General features: G+C 42.4%; 1 protein-coding gene across 6 annotated transcripts in view; it reads left to right on the top strand.

Moving 5' to 3' along the window:
- The first annotated feature begins 1,543 nt into the window (after nt 1-1,543).
- The window catches only part of BBX (BBX high mobility group box domain containing), a 189,800-nt gene continuing 182,810 nt past the window's right edge, over nt 1,544-8,533 (top strand). For 5 of the 6 annotated variants that reach the window (XM_077821139.1, XM_077821157.1, XM_077821148.1 and 2 more), the window contains exons 1-2: nt 1,544-1,660; nt 4,700-4,772. The gene's annotated coding sequence lies outside the window, so the exon portion shown is untranslated. Of the gene's footprint in view, nt 1,661-4,699; nt 4,773-5,490; nt 5,631-8,533 lie in introns of all 6 variants that reach the window. The other variant, XM_077821121.1, reaches the window with a different exon arrangement.

The following is an 8,533-nucleotide window of genomic DNA, read 5'->3' as shown; positions in this document are numbered from 1 at the left end:
TGGAAAACCCACCAGTGGGAGCAGATGGAGAGGAAAGGAAAAATATATGAGTTTCTTAGAGCATTGGAAATATAAGTGGGACCAAAGGATAAAAAACTGCTCTTATATCTTAAAAATAAATTAATATGTTGTCTGCATGAGGCTGTCACTCCCATTTTATTCTATTATTAGTTATTATTTATGATTTTTTATTTTGCCAAACTCTGCTTGGAAGACATAATCCTAGCCCCAAAGAACTTGCAATCTGAGGGATAGTTTCTTTAAATCATAAAATAAATGTCACATTTTGTCTTTTAAAAATACTTAAGTAAAGTGCAGATGCCACAGGTTATCAGACATAATGAACAATAATATGGTGAATCAGGTTACAGAGAATGTTTTCCTTACAATTATTTTGTTTCATTAAAACAGAAAAAGGAGCTTTTCATAGTTGTAAGACGTGTCAGCAGGTTTTTCAAGCCTCAATTGCAACAGTGATGCAGTTACACCAAAAGTTGCTGGTGTCATACTGTTGTTTTGTTTGTGAAGGTCTGAGATTAAAAATAAATGTCTAGATTTACTTCACCTCCATGTAAATGGTAATCTGTGACAGACTCTAACAGGACTGCATGCATCACAGGGAAAAGAACATATGTATGGCATGGTGTGTAGATTGTATTGTTATAATCTCCTAACTTATTTAATTAGCTTCAGTTGTCCATATTAAGCACTAATTTTAAAAAACAATATATTGTTTATGTTAAATTGGTAAGGGCCTCTGAAACACCTTTTGGAGAGAAAGATTATTAACACAGCATGCAGTACTAGTCCTTCATAGTATCGCTTTGCAATGTTATTGTCTGAAACCCTTTTGATAGTTCAGTGAGAAAATGACCATTTCAGCAAACTGTTTATCTTCATTGTTTTCAGTCCAGTGTGGTGGGGTTGATTTTCTGTATTTACTTACTAACTAGTCATTGACTATATAGATGCATTTCAGCTTTTCTGAACTTCTCTGTTCTGTATGTTTTGGCCTCTGAATGAAATCATCCCGACTTAAAATTAAAAAAAAAAAAAAGAGAGATAATCAGCAACAACTAAAATCCTGCCTTTTGCTACTTGTTTACCAGCTCAGACTGGCAAATCATAACACAAAGAATTGCTCTTCCATGGGGCACTATACAGTGGCAATAAAAAACCCACTTCGGTATCCAGTGGAGTCGTAGTTTATTACCACAACCCTCCCAAGTCAACCAATGGACACCAGTTTCAAGCATTTTAACTAGTGCAGATCTGCCTTGCTCTCACTGACCTGAGTTTGCTGGTCCTTCTACCTGCCCTGCTAGGCTGTCTACAGGTCCTGAAACATTAGTAAAAGAAACGAGATGATCTTTGTGTGTGAGTGTGTGCATATGAGCGTGTGTGTGCGTGCGAGTCTCTCGCTCTTTGGGTGTAACGGGCCAGCTGTATGGCTGGCAAACCTGTCCCTCAGTCCCTGAGCCAATGGCAGGCTGCCTTATATAAAAATGAATGTTTTCAGTCTCTCCGGGTTGCATGTACTGTATGTGGAGCAGTGTACAGTGAAAACCGAGGCTCTGCTGAGTGCTCTTCTCTTCACTTTCACATAGAGAAACACTGACTGGCCACTGAAACCCACACGCACAGACAGACACACAGAGAGGTAAGTGCACACAACCCCCCGCCTTTCCCTTCGCCAGCCAGGCAGGAGAGGTGCCCTCTCCACACACTTTCCTTCCTATCACTCGCTCAGCAGCACCGGGGCAGCCCCCAAGGACTCCTCCGGCAGCCGCCGCCGCCGGTAGGGTGGACTTGGGGGAAGGCAGAGACCTTTACGTGTCCTGGGCTGCTGCTGCCACGATTTCCAGTCACTTTTCCTCCCTCTTTTCACCCCAGCCTTCATTTCAAACTTTGGGTGGGGAGGGGGTTTGTTTCTGTCGCCTCCTTTCCTCGTTAAAAGGCCGGGCGTGGGGGTGAGGGGAAGGGGAGGTGAATTGCAATGCAATGCATAAGAGGAGGAAAAAAATACACCCGGGGTAGGCCAGCCAGTGCCAGGCTGCGTTTGAACCAGTACCTCTCCCCACAGAGAGGCAAGAGCCGCCAGCAGCAGCAGGAGCAGCAACAACGGAGGAGCGAGGGGTGGGGGGAAAGAAGCTGAAATAGAGAGGAGGGATAACAACAACAAACCAGCCACACCGGCTGTGCGTTTGTGGGGGGCTTGACAGGGAAATCGCGGCAGCCAGAAACGAAACTTCATTCCAGGGGCCGGTGGGGGGAGGGAAAAGTGCGTTGATTTATTTTCGGGGCCAGGTTTCTCTGTGGTTTTTGTGTCACTTTAAAAAAGAGAGAGAGAGAGAGAAGCCAACAACAACCGGGCTCAGTTGTTCGCTTTGAGAGTTGGGAAGCTATATTTTCCGGTAGAGCCATCCGTGCGATGCACTCCTTCCCCCCCCCCCCCATGTTGTAATTTGCTAGAGAAAAAGTGGGGCTAGTGCAAGCCGGGGAGGAAGAAAGAATAAGGGGGGGGGAGTGACGGAGGAGGAGGAGAGAGGCTGTGTCAGGATTTTGCATGAATGTGGGATTATGTTGTGTCAATAAGTTTAAGGTGGAGAGAGAGAGGCTGGGGCGGGGAGGAAGGCCTTGGCTGTTTAAAGTCCTATTTCTGAAGGTAAGTTGTGACATTGGATGGTCGCGATGACAGAAAACTTGGAGATAATTTGCCCAGGGAGGGGGTTTGTGCCTTTAGTGGGGGTTACTCAGTCATCAGAAGCCAGATTGGTGTTAAACTGTTATTTGCTGCTGCGATATCGTGTCGCTGGTAAATTACAGAAATCAGACTCTTCCCTCCCCCCCCCCTCGTTTCTCTCTCTTCCTCCTCTCTCTGTGTTATTTGCAATGTATGAAACTTACATGGCTGGGAGGAGAGAACCCAGCCAGTGTAGGTTTGCAATGGGGGAGGAAGGGAGGGAATAGCATTGATCCTGGAATCTGTAAAACAGCAGGTTTGTGTTTAGAAATATCTTTTTACAGCCCGCTGCCGCTGAACGAGGAAGGTAAAATGAAACGATGCAAAAAGAAGCCGAGACAACATGTACGATAGAGAGAGAGCGAGTGAGCGGCACAGACGAGCTATTTTTTGCTTTCCTTTTCTGTAGAAAGGGGAAAGAAAATGCCTGGGTCTCTCCCACTCCCTGTGAGCAATGGCTTGCTGCTTTTATTTTAACCGTGTGAGGGGCAAATTAGCGACTCCTCACGAGAGGATCTTGTTTAAAAGTTTTTAAGAGGTGAGAGAGTATGTGTTGGGGAAAGAGTGGGGGGAGCCTTGTGGAAGGTGGTGGCGAGAAACCAGCCAGGCTGCTGAGGATGGTCACTTGGCCTGGGGCTTTGAAACCATTGCCTGTCCTACTAATGACACGTTCAAGTCCCAGATCTAGGCGCACCAGGGGTGGGGGCAGCTTGTCACCCCCCCCCCCAGCCCACTCCCCGATATTAACACGCTGTGGAGATGGAGCAGGGACAGGAGTCTAGGTCTCCATGTGGCTCTGTGCAGCAGCAGCACCTCCCCGGTGGCAGCAGCGGGATCATCGCCCGGGCCCGCGGGGAGGAGGAGGGGAGCAGCAGCAGGGAGGTGTTTTTTGCCAGTCTGATTCACCAAATCTCGTTGGGGAGGGAAAGCTGGAGGGCTGGGGGGAGCTGCTCCGTCGTCCCCCTTGCTTCCCTTTCCTCCCTCCCCTCCTGAAAGGTGTTGTGCAGACTTTTCCCCCTGGGAGGGTGAGATTTGTGCATTACATTATTGCTCCTCTCCTCCCCCCCAAAGCAAGATGGACTCTCTTCTCTCTCTCTCTCTCTCTCCCCCCTCTCCCTGTGTCTTGTCAGCCTTTAAGATCGACATTTTGTAACTAAGATGCAAACTTGATGGTGACCAGGAGGAAAAAGGGAAAGCCGTGGGTCAGTCTAGCCTCTCTCCATATTTAATACCTTTCCTTTCACCCCACCCCACCCCAGAGCCCGGATTCTGGTGGCCCTATACTTTGCACAGGGGGTGGGTGGCGGTGGTGGCTTGTAAATGCATTTACCCATGCACTGTCTGGATTCAGGTCTCTAATCTCCGTGTGGATTGCGATGGTGGAGGGGCTTGTTTGGCGATTTCAGGACTCTAGATCTGGAAAAGGGGAATGGGCATTACCTGAAACAGTGCTACAACATTGCAGCCGCCTCTCTCTCTCCCTGTGTATATCTCGTACCTGAAATCTGGGCTTGCTGATTTCCTAATATTCTTGTTACGTCGCTGAATTTATCCACGCTGGGGATTGAGCGAGAGCACTTGTGTAAATCGTTGGGCTTTATTGTGGTTTATTTTTGTGTCCAACTTTCTGCCTTTTATTTTGATACGTCGCATATTTCATGGTGAGAGAGAGAGAAAATATCCCACCCCGCTGATGCACACTCAGATGATTTGTTCCATTTGCCCAGTCCCAATGCCCTTTAAAGACATGGTGCATCTTTTGTTTGCTGTTTAAGATTTCCTGCCACTGTCAACCTGCTTCCCGTTTTAAGGAGAACTTATACGAGGGGGAGGGGTGTGTGAGGAGGAAGCAAGTTTCAAGTTTTGGGAATTTCTCCTCTTGTTGGCGTTGTGGCAAGTTGCAATATTGTAAAATCATGGTGTACTGATGATGTGCCTGTATTTGATACTTTATAGGTCACTATCACATGACAAAGGCTTTGAGACTGCTTCATCTTCCTCTGTCTGTAATTTCCATTTGCCTTCCTGGGTAAGTATGTAAACTGTACACCGGGAAAATAGTGTTAAATTGTTGTTAATGAGATACAGGCTGTCTCCTTGTTCCTTTTCATGGGGAAGATGCTTGTTCAGGTTTTAGCACCTCAGAAAACATGTCTTCTTTTGGGTGCCCACAGGAACTGTCAGATTATAAAGTTTGTGTTTTAGGAATGCAAGGGGATGGGTTTTATGAACATGAAAATTAGAAGGCCCTCAGTGTTGGGATCTTAGCTCATTTGTGAAAGAAAAGCCCTTGGCTTTGAAAGAACAGTTGAATTATGGCAAAAGTTTTAAAACAATAATTGGAATATGAAAAGTACAACATTGTGGGTTAAAAAGTTATTAACCATATACAGCCTGTAAAACTTGAGGCTGCCAGTAGGGATGGGAAAATATCAAGAGGCATATGTTTAAAAAAATCTAAGAGTTGTCTTCTAGGAGTTGGGGGGAAATTGTAATACTGGGGTGATAGGCGTTAACTTGGTTTTAATGTGCAAATCCCACTTTCCTGGTAATTCTTGTGCTTTCTGTATCTCTCACCATTTTTCTTCCTGGGATTGGTAACCCAGGTAGCTACTGAATTTGAAAGACAAATTTTAATCATTAAATTGCTAACATTTCCAAAGTACTTTTAGGAACTAGAGCATTTTTGTTTGTTTTTGGAAGAGTTTGACACTATTGAACCAACATAATGTATTTGTTTCAAACAGAGATTCGAACCTGTGGGGCCAAATGAAGAGCTGGTATAAGTGGGTGTAACTCAAGTCGTGTTGGTGCAGTTGAACCTACTGACAGTGGTCTGAATTTGGCCCCTGATGATGGAAAAACATAGCAACATTGCAAATATTGAGTATATATACTTAAAAAAAACCCAACACACACATTTAGGGGGCCAAGTTTAGTTCTCATAAAAGCTCATTAATAACACAGTCTTGATCTTCAGCAGCCCCTGTATGGCAAACATGAGGTATGTGATGATCCCAAATAGGCAAAGGAGGCAGTGGAAGTAGCTGCTCTTGTGGGATCTTTTGAAATGGCTACAGCCACAATACTAACTAGTGGGATATTGGCAGCGGAGAGACTGTGCCCCATGACTTGTCAGAATGTTGGAGGGAGGTGGATTCTGCTTCTTTTCCCAGTCCCTGCAGATATTAACACCCAGAGTTCAATAATTCAGCCTGTATGGGGAGTAGTGGGTAGGGGTATAGACATGCCTTTCATCCTTTGACATAAACTATAATGTCAAAAGTAATTGAACACAAAATAAACTAATTACAATTTTATTACAAGAGCAGTTGCACTGGAAAAATATAGTTCTCAAAAACTGCTAACCAGATTTTATAATCTTATTGATAAGAATCGCATTATGTGCATAATAATTGATGCAACAGTCTTTACAAAGTGAAATCACATACAAAATTCAAAAGCTTACTGATAGGACTCAGACTGTTGCTCAAAGCTGAATACATAAATATTGACTTTTGAAAAAATTCTCTGTTTATATTTGAAGTCAAATTAGAATTCTGTACACTACAAAAGGTTTTCTCTTTATTTGGTGTAATGGTGTAGGATTTTTGGGAAGATCAGAACTTGAGACCTTACATCATAACTGGCTTGGTCATAATACTGTCCTTGGTCCTTGCACTTAATACATAGCTTCCACACAATATGGAGATGTGTGGGTGCATAGAATTCTGTTCCATAAATGATCGTGTTCTCCATGCAGCTCTGCAAGAAGTGGACAGTTTAATTCTACTCATACTTACAGAACCAGTGTGAATGCAGCTGCAAATAGCATTGAAATGGTATTTACAAATTAGGAAGCAGAGAAATGGTAAAATAGCCTATTGAAGAGGAAGGAGTAATGGAAGCTTTAAGGAAGCACTGAAATAATTTTTGTTGAAATTGAAAAAGTAATATAAAAATGTATCTAGTTAATGGTAGAATGGAGATTTCCTCAAATTTAGCTATTACCAGATACTTTCATTTACTTTTGGGAATTCTTCTGTTTGATGAAAGTTAAGATTTTGTCTTTAATCACATGGTTTTAGGAGATATAATCACTGTATAATTTGATTTTTAAACAGAGTTTAGTAAACAATTTTCATATAAATCCCAATATAATGTGTAAGGTCAGATTTTGGTCTCGGTTACAAACTAATCTACAATAATCCCAATGAAGTCAGGTGTTGTGGGGGTGCAGGGGTGGGGAATTGTTTCCTCCAGGATCCATGTGCAGAAGGACCAATAATCTCAGATACTGGCCCATAATCTCAAACGTTGGGCATATCATCAACATACACGACTTGTCTGAATTACTGGAGCAAAATTGTAAATAAGGTTTCAAGTAAACACACAATTTAATGTAAAATCCTCTTTGGTGGTTTTGATCAGCACAAAATGTTTTTGCGAGGAAACCTAAGACCTGTATCACAAACCTACTGTATGTGCATTGACTTCAATGGAAGTTACCTTCAGCAAAAGGCCTGTAGGAGAGATGTTTCATTTATAGGTATCTTCCTGTCCAATGTGAGGAGGAAGGCCCTAATGTCTCCTAGTTTTTCTTTGAATAATTAAAGATATTAAATGTCAATTTTCTACATTTAATATCAGTGATAATGCATTTTTATACCTAACATTTTTTTCTTTCATCCCAAAGGATCTCAAAGCACTTTACAAACTATGACCCCAACCCAGCAGATCACATAAGTAATTTTAAGCAAATGAGTAGTCCCATTAAAGTCATTCATGTGGTTAAAATTATACCTGTGCCTAGGTTATCTGCTGGATAGGGGGCCTAAATACTATACTTACTACAGCACTGAAACACCGCCCACATCTTGCGTACAACACACAATGTAACAATGTGAGGATAGGAAATTTCGGCCAACAGCATTGGGGTAAACCTTTCTTTTACATAATGTGCAAAAGGAGGATGTATACACACAAAGTAGCTAAGTCCTCTGTTTTACTTTTTATGGTAGATCTGCCTGTGCAAAGTAATTAGATACATGTGTGTATAGGTTGTTTATGAATCCATTCACCCCAGCACCTGTGAGGTGAAACATGGCATCTGTTTAACAGTGCACGGCCTCCATAATATGCAAGATTTCATGTATATTCAAAAGTGGTTTAGAGCGGAAGGATGGCATTATAGATTAGGCCCCAGAGTGGGACTCAGGAGATCTGGGTTCAATTTCTGCCTCTGCTGCACATTATCTGTGTGACCTAGGATAAATGATTTAGTTCAGAAAGTTTCAAAAGTGGCCACTGGTTTTGCCTGACTTAATTTTTCAGTGTGCTCCCTTGGGCTGAGCAGCCACAGTTCCAGTTGAAGCTACAAGTGTTCAGATGGAGTCACCCTGAACTGGAGACTGCTTTTGAAAATGGAGGCTTTTATTTCCCACTGCTTCACTTTTCTTTCTGTAAAATGGAGACTATTAATATTTCCTTGTATCATAGGAGTGTCGGAACATTCAACTCATTCACATTTTTGGGATACTAGAGTGATGTGGGCAATGGAAGTACCTATGTAGATAAATCACATGGCACACATGCTATAGTACAGTTTTTCTTACTGATTATTATATTTCGTAATTACAAATGATATTACTCTAAATATCTCTTATGTTTCCTTGTTACTTAATAGGCCACTTAGCTTGATTTAAATACTTTAATTATATGTATTAAAATTATCTCCAGAAAGTAAATATGAAAAAGTCAACTTTCATTTAGAGTATAATTTATTTAGTT

The sequence above is a fragment of the Eretmochelys imbricata genome, chromosome 1 (genome assembly GCF_965152235.1).
Source record: "Eretmochelys imbricata isolate rEreImb1 chromosome 1, rEreImb1.hap1, whole genome shotgun sequence".
In the NCBI taxonomy this organism is placed as follows: Eukaryota; Metazoa; Chordata; order Testudines; family Cheloniidae; genus Eretmochelys; species Eretmochelys imbricata.
The sequence above is the reverse complement of the archived record's forward strand: the minus strand, read 5'-3'. Positions and strand labels throughout refer to the sequence as shown.